Source organism: Pelodiscus sinensis, chromosome 6 (genome assembly GCF_052426305.1).
Source record: "Pelodiscus sinensis isolate ZL-2025 chromosome 6, ASM5242630v1, whole genome shotgun sequence".
NCBI lineage: Eukaryota > Metazoa > Chordata > Testudines > Trionychidae > Pelodiscus > Pelodiscus sinensis.
This window is the reverse complement of record NC_143057.1, coordinates 2,594,352-2,610,383: the sequence shown is the minus strand read 5'-3', so window position 1 is coordinate 2,610,383 and position 16,032 is coordinate 2,594,352. Positions and strand designations below refer to the sequence as shown.

General features: G+C 42.8%; 1 long non-coding RNA gene across 8 annotated transcripts in view; it reads left to right on the top strand.

Annotated features, from left to right (window-relative positions):
• LOC102453365 (uncharacterized) overlaps window positions 1–16,032 on the top strand; it is an 85,353-nt gene that overhangs the window by 5,981 nt on the left and 63,340 nt on the right. For all 8 annotated transcript variants that reach the window (XR_012904566.2, XR_016349815.1, XR_016349820.1 and 5 more), the window contains exons 2-3: window positions 5,340–5,511; window positions 12,771–12,893. This is a non-coding gene — a long non-coding RNA (uncharacterized LOC102453365). The remainder of the gene's footprint in view (window positions 1–5,339; window positions 5,512–12,770; window positions 12,894–16,032) is intronic.

Below are 16,032 nucleotides of genomic sequence, written 5' to 3'. Positions count from 1 at the left end.
GGAATTTGTGCACAACCTAACGGCACAAAAAGGACTCCATGTTAAACATTAATAAGGAAGGCTTCTGTGTAAATGCAGCACTCCTCCCCGCAAGGACAAATTTCATCTGCTTTTATAAATCCTGGGTGCGTTGACCTAGCAGGCCAGCCAGATTGTAGGTCTCTGGTTCCTCGTCTACACTAACAATAGGTACTTCAGAGTTTCCCCATCAGACAGTGTGTGTATACCACTAGTATACACATAGGGGGCAGAAATGACTAAGTAAGCAGTCAGGCATGCTACCTATTTCTGAAGGAACCTGAGTCAGGAGGCCACTTTTTATTTCCAACCACAAAGTAAACATAGTATTAAGTACATAGAACATGGCTTTTCCATTAAGATTAGTGGCTTGCAGGTTTTGTTTGGCTAATAGGATTTTAAGCCTGTCTGTTTCTTTGTGTAGTACATTGATGGTATAGTTCTGGTCCGAGCAAGGTGTAGTTTTTAAAGTTAATTATTTGCAGGTGCAAGGGAGGTACCATTTGAATTTTCTAGGTTAACAGCTATCAAAAAGAGCTGGATCAGTGAGCTGATCTTACTTTAATAAATGTTCCAAGAATTTTAAGGATTTCTAATTAATTAGAATGTATTTTAATATTTAAAAATACATAAAACCTATTTTATTTATAATTGCAGTATTAGCGTCCCTTGCTTTACAGCACACCTGTGATGTGGAGAAGTATCTTGATCCATTTTACAGAATGGAGTTTCCTGATTCAGGAAAGTTGCTGAGCCAGGAACTGAACTAAATATTTCTTGCATTGCAGCTCAGTGCTTTAACGCCAAGCCCATCAGCTTCTCTCTCCTATTTTATTTCCAATTATTTACAGAATAGGGTGTTCCTTCAAAATCATGGGCAGCAAAGTTGAATTTGTTTAATGATTTCAAAGTAGAACTAGGGAGAAAGATTTTCCATCTCACTAAAAAATTCAAGATTTTGAAAAAAATTGCCCTCAAGCATGATAGAAAGTCACCATTTCACAATTTGTCACCAAATCAAATGCCGAAAATCAAAAATCATTTTTGGGTCAGCTGAAATGTTTGGTTTTTGATTTCAACACTTTTTAATATCAAATGCATTTCTAAGATTTTTTTTTTAAATAAAAACTTTTCATTCCAAAAACATTGAAATAGGACATTGACATTTTAAAATATTTCCCACCCAATTGTTTAGAAAAATAAGTTTTGTCAAAATTGATGCAGCTATATAGTTTTCTCAAGGCAGCATTTTCCAATAGAAAAATGTTTCAGTGAAAAATTTCCAACCAGTTCTATTTAAAACTAACCTCTTCCCTGTTTTTATTGGTGAGCCACCTGAAGCTTGCTCCTACTATCTTTATGCCTAACTTTTATTTATTTGAATAGTAATAGAGAGGAAGCCATGTTAGTCTGATCTTGGTAAAACAAAAGGAAAAAATATATGTAGCACTTTAAAGACTGAAGTGCTACATATTTTTTCCTTTTGTTTTACTCATTTGAGAAGTCACTGGAGTTACTCACAATAGCAAAAGTCAAGCAAGCACATAAGTGTTCGCAGGATTGAGGAGTTGATTTGCAGCCCGGGCGTGCATCACCAGGATTAATACACTTGAGAGACCAGTGTGAACTCAAAGATTAAAATGTCATGGAAACAAAAGCCTGACTCTTACTGGAGGAATAGTTTATTTTCCAAGGTTAGCCACTTTGGGAGTAGCTGGGAAGTGGCAGGTGCAAGAGAGGGGGGCACGAAAGGTAGAGAACAGAATGTTTATTTTAATTACCGCATTTTGATTCTGGATCAGGCTAACCTATTGAGGTCTCTTTTGTGGGTCTGTATATTTTAGGTAATTTAATTTTACAAAAGATTAGAAAGCCTTTAAAGTACCTTCAATAGGTGTTACAAAAAGCTTAATTTTCATGTTCAATTTTTATTTTCTTCAAAACAAAAAAAGCTTTGAAGTTTCAATTTTAACTTACATTGATTACTTTTTATTTGTACTTATTTCCCCTAACTTTTTCATTAGGAAAATAAATCAAAGCAACAATTATATTCCTGGGTTAATTACTTCCATTTTTCTTAATTAAAAATGGGAAGTTTTTGAAGGGCAAAAGAGACATTAGAATCATAGCAAGGAGTATATAAACAAAATTTACTAGTCAACACTTTTTCTACAAGATGTGACATTTTCAATGTTTTGTAATTATTTCTGTATATTTGACTTTTTTAAGCATGTTTCTAAACAAGATAGCTTTTGGTTAGCGAAAGAGAATGAGTTCCAGTCTCTCTCTCTCAAGAAAGGGTCTTTGGATGATTATTTATAAAATGCAAAAAATAGGGTGGTTTAAAATACACTTAAACAGTGTGCAGCTCAGAGGTTTTTTCATTCTTACATAATATATTCAATGCTTTATTAAAATAATGCACTTGTTAAAATGGTGGAGTCCACACAAACACCAACTCAACACACAGAAGACTTGAGCACATAATGGACAAGAACAGAACATGTAGTCCGTGACCTCCAAAAGCATAAAGTTAAAAAAATAAGTTCACCACACCAAGTTGTTTGAAAGCCAGAAGAGAGGGTTCAGGAAATATTTATTTCGGGAAGATGAGATCCACATAAATTATGGGTGGTACAGGTTGAACCTCTCTAGCCTGGCACACTCTGGTCCAGCAACATCCATGGTTCAACATGGTTTTAGTTAGCTGGATGTTCATGTGCCATGTATATGGCAAAGTTTCCCGCAGTCCATAAAGTTTGTTTACAGCCACCAGTCCTGGCTTTCAGTGTTGTGTTATTTAGCTCTAATTTACCTCTACATGTCTTCTAAGAGCCCAGTAAGCAGTGGAAGTGTTGGTAATGCTGATAGACAATATTGACCTCCCGTGGTTTGGCACTGGTCAGGTCCCAACAATGCTGGACTAGAGAGGTTCAACCTGTAGTTAGTTGTTTGATGACGTTCTGTATAAGTTATGGTTTGAGGTGTAAGGAGGGTTTTTTTCTGTGTTGAAGTAGGTTCTCAGCGTATTTGAGTGGCTCGTTTCTTGATAAAATTAAAAACAGTCTAGTACAGTGGTTCCCAAACTTTTTGGCATCACCCCCCCCTTTTTGATTTTTGAAAAACCCTCACCCCCCCCCCCCCAAATAGCAGCAAAACTTGAGCAAAAAAAAAAAAAAAAAGGAACTGAACAGGGCAGCAAAACTTGATGTGGGGGGAGGGTCGCCTCGCACCCCCCTTGGAATTTCTTCATGCCCCCCAGTTTGGGAACCCATGGTCTAGTAGCACTTCAAAGACTAATAAAACATGTAGATGGTATCATGAACTTTCATGGACAAAACCCACTTCTTCAGATGACCGGAGTATAATGAGTCCAGATGCAATGATAAATAAGGGAAGGAGGGGGGAAGTGAGGCAGAAAAAGAGAGACAGTAAGTAGATAAACCTTAAGAAACAACAATCTAGCAGCACTCTTAGGACAAACAAAACATGTAGATGGTGGGTAGATAGTTCAAGTAGTTACAGGAATCTGTTATCCAACCAACTAAACAATGGAGGTGCTAATGGTTCATAAGTTATTAAAAAGGTGGAAGATAGTTTGAGAGCCATCCAATATCCTTATGTAAACCACTAGCATAAGAATTAAACGTGTGAATGAAGTTAAGTTCCAATCCTGCTCTGTGTATTTAGCTTGTATCTGACCTATTTCACTGGTGAAGCATCCTTGTTTGGGGATGACCATTTTAAGTGCGTTAAAGGTGTATTTTAGAGATGTTAGATATTGGGTAATTGATTATGTAATCACACAAAGTATTGCTGGTTACACAACTATTCAATAGTCCCCAGGGATGGGATGGCAGCCATTGCATTCTGGCCTCATGAGTCACACGCCACCCCATACTCTATCAGAGGCAGCAGTGCGGGGTAGCAGGCGGGAGCTGGTCCGCGAGTGGAGCTAGTTTAAAAACTAGCTCCCTGTGCAGATCGGCTGCCTGCGTGGGGTCCAAACTCCTTTCCGACAGAGGCTGTTGTCAGGGACCAGCCTCTGTCCACAGTGGGCTCAAGCTCACTGCCAACAGAGGCTACTCCGTGGAAGGCAGAGCAGCCTCTGTCCACGAGGAGTTTGGACGCCCCCAGACAGGGGCTCCTACCATGAAGTAGTCTCTGCCCATAGTGGGCCCAGGCTCACAGCAGCCTCCCTTTGGATAGAGGCACAGCATGGTGGGAGGGGGGAGGAGCGGGAGGCAGGCAGCACCATGGAACCAATGCTGCGGGGAACCAGCTTTTAAGCCAGCTCCCCCCAGCACCGGCTCTTGCTTCCCCTCTGATAGAGAGGCAGCAAGCAGGGAGGAAATGCGAATAGTCAATAAGAGTAAGCCTAGGCTTACTGGTTAATTGCATAGTGAACTACTCATTTACATCCCTAGTGTATCTCCCAGACTGTCTCCCTGAAGCATATTCTTAGGTATCGGAGTACCTGGCTGTAGGTAGCTGATTTCTTGGTGTATTGGGATAAACACTGGCTCTGTGAAAGTTACTGTGGTGATCAGTGAGTTTCTTGTATTAGTTGGCTGTAGGGTTCCATTGCTGAATATCCAGTAAGTTGATGCTGGTATGGGAGTGTGCCAGAGATAGTTACCAGGATGGGAGATGGTTGTTGAAGTTGTGGTGGAAATCCAGTGAGGGAGTTTAAGTTGTTTGTCCAGAGAATGAAAGTATCATTGATGTATCTCAGGAATATCTTCCTTTTTATGGTGTATTTGTTCAGAAATTCTTCTTCCAAGGTAGCCTATAAAGAGATGGGTACTAGGATGGCTCCCCAAAATACCAATGTTAGTTCATGGTTTGGACAAAGAGTTTGATGTTGAACCTTGAATAATGTCTGAGAACACAAGCAGGTAAGACTCTTCCACAGGATTGTGTGGGGCAACTGGAAATTGCCCCATGTGTCTAAAGTCAGAGATAATTCCCTTGACATCCAGAGAGAATACAATGGAGGTCAAGACTGCTGCCTAAGTTTTAACTAGAGGGATCTCAGTATTGAGGTAGTCAGTACAGCTGCTGGTGACATAAGGATATATTGCATAGTAGACAGGGACTGTTCTGGGACTCAGGAGACCAGGATTCCATTCCTGGCTCTGCCACTTCTTTGCTGGGTGACCATGGCCAAGTCTCTTCCCTCCCTGTGCCTCTATTTATCCATCTGTAAAATGGAGATAACGATACTGACCTCCTTTGGTGCTGTGTGATCTATAGATGAATACTGATATACAAGAGATGGGGATTATTATTACTGACACTAATTGCTATTGCCTTTTCAGGACAGTAGTATAGTTCTGATGAGCAAGCTAGCTCTCTTGCTATCCCAGAGGCAAGATTGAAGAAAAGGTTTGAAAGAAGCAAAGTACTACCGTGAGTGGCAGAACTGTCTTCGGGTGAAGAGGTAAACCTGCATGGACCCCAGGCTGCAGAGGGCAAACAGGCAGAACTTTGGTGAGTCTCAACATTAACTAAATCTAAGAATGCTCTGTGTGTTCAACTTAAATTCAGCACTGAGTCTGAATTGGTCTCTTGTGTTCATTAGAACTAGGAGAATTACTTGTTACAAGAATTTTTTTCTCAACCAAATTTGTCTGTCGTTGAGATGGTGAGAATTTGGGCAACGTTTTTTCCCCAGAATTTCAAACTCATTCAGTGAAATCTCTTGAAGGATTTCCTGATGTCTGGATATTTTAGAAGATCTCACCTTTCCATCTTGTTTTTTGGCTGAACTTGGTTGCACTGGCATTTCCTTGCCAAATTTTCAGTGCTCAAAATCATGACATGTCCAGCTCCACACGGATTGCACAAGCTGAACTCAGAAAAATGTTTTGGACTCTCAAATTTTTCCAGGAAATAGAAATGGTGGACCCTAAAACCTACTGTGAAGTTCTGGGATGCAGTCCAGACCAATAAGGGGCTGTGTCATCACCTGCCCCTCAACCCTAGATGCCTCACAATGATTTACTGTTGTAGCTCCAAACCTAGGCTACTCACAAACAGCCAAATGTTGCATGGTGACCATCTGGGTATAGCTACAGTAAATCCAAGTCCAGCAGCTCTGGCCCAGCAGGCTGCTCTCAACTCTGCTATCACACTCTGGCTCCAACCAGTATTGATTACTAACTGCAGGGCATCCCTAACACATGCCCGGTTGCACATTTCTCCAAAACATGTGTCCAGTTAATATTTGACATGGTTTCTTCTAAGGGCCACCTCTCAAAGCAACATTTATTCAAACAGTAGAAGGTGTCACAGAACTTGGTAGGGAAGGAGGCTCCATGTTCTTTCTTCTTGCTTGTATTTGCTGAAATACAGATTTGCTGTCTTTGTGCTATTTCAAGAATCTGTTTACTTCAATTTACATAGAAGTAGTAATCACACATTTCTTCCCTAAGAATACTTCTGCCTGGGCAGGACTGTGGGGTTTTTGGGGACACGTGCCTAGAACATAATATAGAGGGTTTCCTGGCTTTATAGTTAACGTGGCTACATACATTTCACCATAATAGTATTGATCCGAATGCTTGTTTTCTATGATACTTCAACAAGGCATAGTCTGTGCAAAGATTATATTACTAGTGTGTAAAGTGTGAATACAGAGGTGCTTTGAGTAACACCTACCTTGTGTGATTTTTCAATTGGTGAAAAATGTGTCGATTTTCATGGAAAGTTTTTCACTATCTTGGCATAGCTCCAGAATGTATTCTTGGGAAATTAAGAGCTGCAGTATGTAATACTTAGGGAATTTGACTTCTCAACAGAATATAAAATGTCCTCAACAACTATGCATGCCATAAATTATTATTCTTTTCAGTGATAGAAATGTAGCCATGTTAGTCTGGTGTAGCTGAAACAAAATACAGGACTATGTAGCACTTTAAAGACTAACAAGATGGTTTATTAGATGATGAGCTTTCGTGGGCCAGACCCACTTCCTCAGATCAAATAGTGGAAGAAAATAGTCACAACCATATATACCAAAGGATACAATTAAAAAAATGAACACATATGAAAAGGACAAATCAAATTTCAGAACAGAAGGGGGATGCGGGGGGGGGGGGGAGGTAAATGTCTGTGAGCTAATGGTATTAGAGGTGATAATTGGGGAAGCTATCTTTGTAATGGGATCAATGCCCACAATACAGATATTAGACAGGATCACAAAAAAAAAACAGTTTCTTGCCATTTCAACCAGAAAGGACATTGTCTCAACGACTTAATTACCTGCATCTTGCTTCAGAAGCCTTTTAAATCTGCACTTGAAAGGGAATCCTCTGAACTGTCATTCATGCTAAAATTCGACACTCTACACGTGGGTCTCAACAAAGTCCCCAGCTATCTTACCCATTACAAAGATAGCTTCCCGAATTGTCACCTCTAATACCATTAGCTCACCGACATTTACCTTTCCCCACCTCTAATACCATTAGCTCACAGACATTTACCTCCCCCCCCCCCCGCATCCCCCTTCTGTTCTGAAATTTGATTTGTCCTTTTCATATGTGTTCATTTTTTTAATTGTATCCTTTGGTATTTATGGTTGTGACTATTTTCTTCCATTTTTGATCTGAGGAAGTGGGTCTGGCCCACGAAAGCTCATCATCTAATAAACCATCTTGTTAGTCTTTGAAGTGCTACATAATCCTGTATATTCTTTTCAGTGTGTTTGTGCCTGAGCACTTGAAGCAGAACTACTCATGCCTGTAAAGTTACAAATGCAGGTGAGTTTGGGCTTTTAGCTCAGGTTGTAATCCAGCACCAAACAGAATTAGCCAACTGTACAGTTGACAGGATGTTTATAACATGGATACGTCTTTTTCAACAAGATCAAGTGACAAAATTACGCTAGTATTTAGCCATGTAAAGCATGAAGGTGAAAGTCCTGTTGACACAGCCACAAAACACACAACTGCAAAATAATAAACTTTCAGACATGCCAGGCTATTTCCAGAGCCTGGTTTGAACAGGTACAGCTATGTGTGATAGTGCCAAAGTAACATATCTAGGCTGCATTGTCACAGCTTCTTCAAAAATAGGCAGCCTCAAAAGGTATTTCCCTTGCAAACAAGGTAATTCCTGTATTTTCCAAATGATGAGCATGCTCAGTGTACCACACTAGAAACTATTAACGGGGGACAGTTTCACAATTTATTATTGGCATTACTTGAGCACCACGAGGTAGGGTTGCCAGGTGTCTGGTTTTGAACTGGACAGTCCCAGTATTTGAGCTTTCTGTTCAGGAAACAATTTGAGAAAATATCAATGTCCGGTATTTTCTAAATAGGATGTGATGTAATGTCAAGTATGTCCAGTATTTTTGTTGAAACCATCTACCACGAGGCTGCGATCAGCACCCTATTGTCCTAAGTGCTGTACAGGGATGGCAAAAAAGAATTAGAGGCAGGAATCATAGAACACTACAATTGGAAGGGACCTTGAGAGGTCATTGAGTCGAGTCCCCTACACTTGCGACAGAACCAAGCACTGTAGACCATCCCTGATAGATGGTCTATCTAACCTGCTCTTAAATGTCTCCAGAGATGGAGCGCTCTAGGCAATGTATTCCAGTATTTAACCACCCCGAGAGGACGTTTTTCCTAATGTTCAACCTAAACCTCTCTTGCTGCAGTTTGAGCCCATTGCTGCTTCTATCGTCAGAGGCCAAGGAGAATAATTTTTCTCCCTCCTCCTTGTAACGCTCTTTTAGATACTTGAATAAGTCATCCTGAGGATTTACATGGGATTTGTACACGTCGCTCTGATCACCTCACTACAGCATCTGTAACAGATCCCTCCTCTGCCCTTAGACAGGCCCAAGCTCAATCCCAGTGTAAGCAGCAGTTCAGAGCAGCTGGTTTCCTGTAACCAGGGCTCCACAAGCCTTAGCTGGTAGTGCTGCAGATAGCACCTCATCTTTGTTGGGATCCTATAGGAATAGCACGCACACTCGGGGAACTCTTCTCTCAATTTGTGGGGGACCCTGGGAATTCAGTCATGCAACAATAAAACCAGACAAGCATCAGGCCCACATATATTGATGCAAAAAGCCCAAGTCAGTAAGGCCTTATGGGTATCTCAATCTTCCTGGCATCTGTGCATCTCTGGGGAAAGCACTCAGAGGCAGAGTCCTTCCCAGCTGTTGGCTCCTCCAACCTGTTCCTGCAGAGTTCCCCCTCTCTCCAGTGAGCAGCTCCCAACTCAGGCCTTTCCTTCCTCAGGCTAAACTCGGGGAGCTTCTCACACTCCACAAGATGACACAGTCCTCTCCCCACCCCCAAGATGGCTCCTGTCACTAGTAGGGATGTGAACAACTAGGCAAATGTGTGATAAGCAAATGTTTATCCTATAGTCAACACACTGGTCGCCTAGTCACTTCCCCCTGCCTGCTGTCTCTATCAAAGAGGCAGGAAGCTGGGGGGAGGAAGGTGCTTCAAAGCAGCAGCGCTACCTGGAGCCTAGAGTCAGCGGGGGAGTCCCCAGCTAACCCCAGGTTCCATGCAGACCTGCTGTTTTGAAATGCTGTGGGAGCACAGGGCCAGTGGGGGACTGCTTGAGTCTCCCACTGGTCCCTTGCTCCCTGCAGCTCTTTCACCTTTGAAGCATAGCAACAGCCCTGGGGCTGTTGCTATGCTTCAAAGGTGGAAGCACCCTTATTGACTAATTAACATAACATCCCTAGTCACTAGTTCCACACCAAGGTCAGCTAACGAGGAAGGGTTCTCAGCTGTGCATCAGTCTCTGCTCAGCCCAGTGCTGACACAGGAGGGACAGTCATGACCCTTTTGGGGCCCATCCTCCCCTCCTAAAGGGTAGCTTCCCCGCTCTGTGGAGAGAGAACCCTGTTTGGGTTTTACTGTCAGGGAGGGACGCACCTTAAAGCCACTGATAGTTACTACAGTATGCCGGTAATTTACTTTGGAACAAATGTGTAGCCCCCAGCCTTCCCCTCAACCAGAGCAGGAGAGTGACTGACGAGTTGGAGCCAAATGCCCTCTGCTCAGGTTAGTTGAGAGGCAGAGGCTGTATCTCACCACTGCTAGGCCAGAAATTGCTCTATAAAAGAGCCCCATGTTTGAGCTAAACGCCAACACTCCCCTTCGCCCTGCCCAGAAAATAAACAGGACCAAGATGTGAATAGTTTAGTCAGCATAATGTTTACTTAGCTGCCTGCCTCCTCCTAAGCAATGGAGTCACTTCACACCTCCATAGCCCAAGACCTGACCCCTGCCAACATTGCCAGCTCACTATCCTGGCAGTGGTTGTTGCCTTCCTTTCCATCAGCCCAGCACTACCTGCCCTGCTCAATCAGTTGTCTTCTGGTCTTTGCTGCTCCTGTATTGACCCATTTATGAACCCGCTGTGTCATTTACCATGGGCTACTATATTGATTTGGTTGCTATCCAGTGTATGCAGCCTTTCTGGTTTGCCACCAAGTTCACTTTCCTGGACAACTTCCCTCTGAGCCATCTTCCAGCCCCTCCCTTAGCAGCACTATCCAGCTTGTCCCCACCCCTCCACCCTCAGGAATTATCCACAGCTCAACTACTACCCCCTGTGGCTGTAAAATGTATACAGTGCCTCAGATGCTTGTCTTGCTTGAGCACACCTGTGGTGTTTTAAATGCTGCTTGTAATTATTAGAACTGGGAGCACAGGAAGGAGGGGGGAGGAGATGGGCCAGGCCTGAGTGAGAGCTCAGAGGGGAGCAGCAGTAGCTATTTAACAAAGGTGAAACCTCTTTACAAAAAGGTCTGTTGAAGTTTACTACCTTGCTTGCATGATATTACATTTTTGCGAACAGGATGATCTTCTGCCTCTGAACCCACCTGCACCCTTTCTGCAAAGGCCAGGTGAGCCTCCAATTGCTTTTACTGCCTGGATTCATATGTTTGAGACTTATCTGCTTGCATTCAGTGCTACAGAAATTTCTGAAGTAAGAAAGCGTGCACTGCTAATCCACTGCCTTGGAGCAGTGTATATTTTACACTTTTTCCTTTGCAGATGATAAATATGAGACTGCGCTCATTGCATTAAAGAACTTTTTTGTGCCAAAAGTGAATGTAGTAGCTAATCGCTATAGATCTCACCAGTGTGAGCAGAAACCAGGGAAGACTATAATGCAGTATGTTGCTTCTCTGAGGAGTCTAATTGTAACTTGTGACTTTGGGAATATGGCAGATGAGATGATTAAAGACCAGCTCATTTAGAAAACCATGCTTCGTGTAAGTGAACGCTTGCTTCTAGAACCACAACTTACACTGGAAAAAGCAATAACCATTGCTACCCAGATTGTTAGCTATAGCAGAAGCCAAAATAATGAGCATAGATACAGGAGGCCCACTCAAGGCTGTGACTCCTTTGCAGAAAAGTCCACTATTGCTGCAGACAAACAATCACAAGGGGAAAACTAATGAAAAACCACAGAATCAGCAAATTCAAAGCACAGCAAAAGCATGCTTTTGCTGTGGATCCCCACAACACCTTGCAAGCTACACAAGATGTCCTACAAAATAAACTCAGTGCAATCACTGCAAAAAGACTGGGCATTTTGCTAAGGTCTGTCAGACAGACTACCACCTGTCTGGACTAGAGATTATGTAGTATTTACAGTGTTTTCAATGTAATATTTCTGCCAACAGTATAGTGGCTTGTTCCATATTTGTTGCTGTGGTTAGAACAATGTTTATTTTATAATTGGGAGAGCTTCTTGAGAGAGGAGGGAATGTGGTATTTTAGATGCTGCTTGTAATTATTAGAACTGGGAGCACTGGCTGTTGGGAATCTGGAAGCACAGAAAATGGGGAAGGAGATGGGCCAGGCCTGAGTGAGCACTACAGGGGGGAGCAGCAGCAGCTTTGTAAAGAGGTTTCACCTTTGTTAAATAAAGGCCTGTTGAAGCTTGTTACTACCTTGCATGCATGATACACCACCCCCCCATGCCACAAGAGAAGGGGTGGACTTATGGGAGGACACCCAATTGGGAACTCAGGAGAGTTGGGTTCAGTTGCCAGTTCTGGCATAGACACTGTGTGTAACCTTGAGCCAGTCAATTCATCTCTGTGTCTGTTCCCCCTTTGTAAAGCTGGGATAGGATAATGATATACCCCTCTCTCATCTTTTGTCTGTCTTGACTAGTGAAACAGTTCTCTGGGGCAGGGACTGCCCCTTACTAGATGTATAGCTCCTAGCACAATGAGACCGTGATCTGAGTTGGCCTCACTACCATAACAAGAATGATAAAAATCCATGACCCTGGTTATGGGAATCCCAGTGTCAGCATGTGTTTATGGTAATGTTAATGCTGATAGTTTAACAGGTGCATTTATTTTCCCAATCAGTGCGTTAATTTGTTCTGGAAAAATTAAAGGGATACACATACAGGGAGAGTCATACAAAAACAAATTTAGGAAAAGAAATCAAGATACCAGAACTTGGGACATTTCTGGGGAATCAGCTAAGGTTGTCAGGGTAGCTATAAAAGGCATAATTCTATCAACTGCTTCACCTACTCCAGAACATCCCTATACTAGGACTCCTTTAATTTAAAAGTTTAATGGATTAGTTTTGAAAGGAAAAGCTCCTTGTATTAAAGGATCAGCATTATCACAGCTGTAAAAGTTTGGTGGCATTGAGATACCCCGGCACTATGACAGTGCTGAGTAAGTATAGCGTATGGTATATGTTGCACTTACCACCTTCTTGCTCCCACAGACACAGCTCTGAAAGAGGCGGACAGCGCAACACAATGGGGCATCCCATTATGCGACATCCTGAGGTTTTCACTGGAAACGCTGCTTCTGGTTCTTGCTTCAGGACAGAAAAGGCAGTAACTGGGTAAGTACCTTTAATAGTGTAAACCTGCCTCACCAAACTGCATATTGAAAGTGCATCCTTCTAAGACTGGTAAGAAATGACACTGTTGCAACGTGACTTCCAACCTGAAAAACAATGATTAACTTTGAACCAAGTTCAGTGTAGTGCAACTTAAGCAGCAAGCAAATATACAGAGGAATGCAAATTAAAAACATCCGTGTGAATAGTAGCATGCAGCACCATTGTCCATCCCAGTGTTCATGCCTGTATGGAGTTATGCCAGCCTGTGAGGAGCAATGGGGGGAATTCTGTCAGAGGAAGAGAGAATTGCTCTGAGTTCCTCCGGCATGTATAATAAGACATCATCAGAATTTCTAATATTATAGATGACAGCTTCCTAACTCAACTTACATCTAATATGGGGAATTCTGGGTTAGATCTCATGTTGACAGATAAAGAGGAACTGATCATGGAACTAAAAATTAATGTTAACATAGGTACAAGTGATCATGGCTTGATCAGGTGTATAATGTGCAACCAGTATAAAGTCCAGACCAATTATAACTACTTGGTGCTTTTAAAAGGGCCAAGTCCTAACCACATACTCATCTAAAAGTATATTGCAGGTACATTGTATCTTTCAGAAATCTGCAAACTGAACCAAGTTATGCACTGGATTCTGGTCATTAGTGATTGAGGTGAGAGAGGTGGAGATTTAGCAGAGTGAGAAGGAGAAAAGGGAAGATTTGAGGGGGGTCATTAAAGTAGAAGTAGTGACTGGATATCAAGGGAGACAGACAAGCATTAAATATGACATCAATATCATGGGCTGAGGAGATAGGAAAGATGGTGAGAACTGGAGTAAATTAAGGCCAGAAGGACTCTGGACAGAAGAGATGTGTGCAGCAGACGATCTGAAAAACTGCACAGCTTGAGCATGTTGCTGAGCTGGACGGATCATTTCTGAAGTGTCGACAGGCACTGGACACTGCCTTGTTGACCATGATCAGAGTCATTGGCTACAGAATCCAGGGCACCCTATGGCATTGAGGTGCAGGTAGGAACAACAGCCTTATGGGTACCTCTTTGCCTTATAAGTTTGACTTGAGTGCCTTTCTGGCTGTACTAGGAGTGCAGGTCCAACAGAGGCTACTCTGGGACAGGTGAGTTTTTTTGAGAACTACCAGCAAAACCTCCCTCTCTGGAGTTAGTGAGCTTTGAAAACATCACCTTTAAGGTACCATTAGCCATGATAACGGCACAGCAAATTGCCAAGCATTAGTATAGCAAAAGCCAGTGAAGGACTGTCAAAGCTAGCATTGTAATACAGAAGCTAAAAGCCAACCATCTTCAGCTACCTAGGAAGCACACCAGACACCCCCCAACCCAAAACCACACTGGAGCCTGTACTTCACTTTCAGTACGTGTGATCCCAGTTAATGGGCTACCCTTATGCTTAAACACAGATTTAAATGCATCACCCCGTAGTGTCCCAATTTCCTGTTAATGTATGCACATCCTGAGGTGGCTTATTGCTGGGAGAATATTGCTCATTAAATTTTATATTTAAAAAGATAATAAGAGTAGCTTTGAGATCATTTTTGCAACAAGTCCTTCCTGTTGCTGAGCCAGTGCTACAGAAATGCACAAAAATACAACCTAAAAGTATTCAGTGCTTTACAAAGAACACAGAGGTTTCGATGACTTTGTTTAGTTCAGCAGACACTAAGTGCAACAAGGATGAAGGCTGATCACTGAGGATCAGCATAAGAAGTCTTTTCCCTATCCTCATTCCCCTTGATCTTTTGTTCTCTTTCCTCTTCCTTCCTGTTGCTCTTCCCCCCCATAGTCATTCACCCTTCCCACTGAATTCTTCCTTCTTCCCTTTTCTGGGGCATGGCTAGTTGAAGAGTGATACCTAAACCACACTGACTACACCAGCTACACTGCAATTGGATTAACTTTTATTGAGCACTGTATGTGTGTGCATGTGCATGATTAATTGGGGCAGTGTTCAGACACAAGGGTCTTGGGACCTATGCAGCTAGGGCACCCAACCAATAGGGGCATACAGACACTGCACGTGGGAGCTAGCCTCCCAGCCCCACTGGACAGACTTGTGCTAGTTCTGCTTGATGTTGCAACTTTAGTGTGCTGGCTGGAGTCTGTCTCCCCTGGCTAGGAGGTTCCCAGGAGACCAGACAGGACAGTAACTGCAAAGGCACTGGTGCAGGCTGAGTCAGAGGGCGGGTAGATTTTCCAAACTACTCAATCTCATCACTCTTAGTTGAGCATCTGAACTAGCTCTTTTGCCAACGTTTTTACCCACTGTGGAAGTACCAGAAAATGACAAGTAGTAGTCCTCTGCTTTGATGCAAATAATATGGCATTGTTGTCATCATTTTCACCCTGTGGTGGATTTTATGACTCTTTACATGAAACAGAAGGTTAGTGAATTATTTTGTCATTTAAGAGTGCTGCATAATTCAGTGCAGCCCTTCTGTGCAACATTTACTGTAGGCCTAGTATTACACAGTGCAAGGAGAGTTGGTTCTATTGCACCTGACAAAATGTGTCTGTCGCTACACATTGAGAAGCTTTCCTTCTAAGGCACCCTGTCATCATCCTCATTGAAACAGATTTGACTAGCCTATTAGGTTCTATAAGTGCAAATATTATTGGCAATGTTATCCAGTTTTTAAAATAGTCAGTAGCTCTAACTCTTGCAACTCTACATGATGCATAAAGGAGTGTTTCCATTTAGTGGTAAACTTTTCTTTATACAGTAAAACTCCGATGGTCCGGCACTCCTGATGGTCTGGCACCATCAGGAACCCGGAAGTGCTCCGGACAGCCGGACCATTGGAGCTGCTCTGCTCCCAGCTTCCCCGATTCAGCTGCTGCTAAAATTGACCAGAGGCTGAATCGGGAAAGCCGAGGGCAGAGCAGCTGGAGTGCTGCCAGGTAGGTCCCGGAGCACTGCCCCTTGGGGCTGCGGGACCAACCCGGCAGCACCCCAGCACTCCAGCTGTCCCCGATTCATCCACTGCTGAAACTGACCAGCAGCTGACTCCAGGAAGCCCAAGACAGAACAGCTCTGCCTCGGGCTTCCTGGAGTTAGCTGCTGATCAGTATCAGCAGCAGCTGACTTGGGGATGCC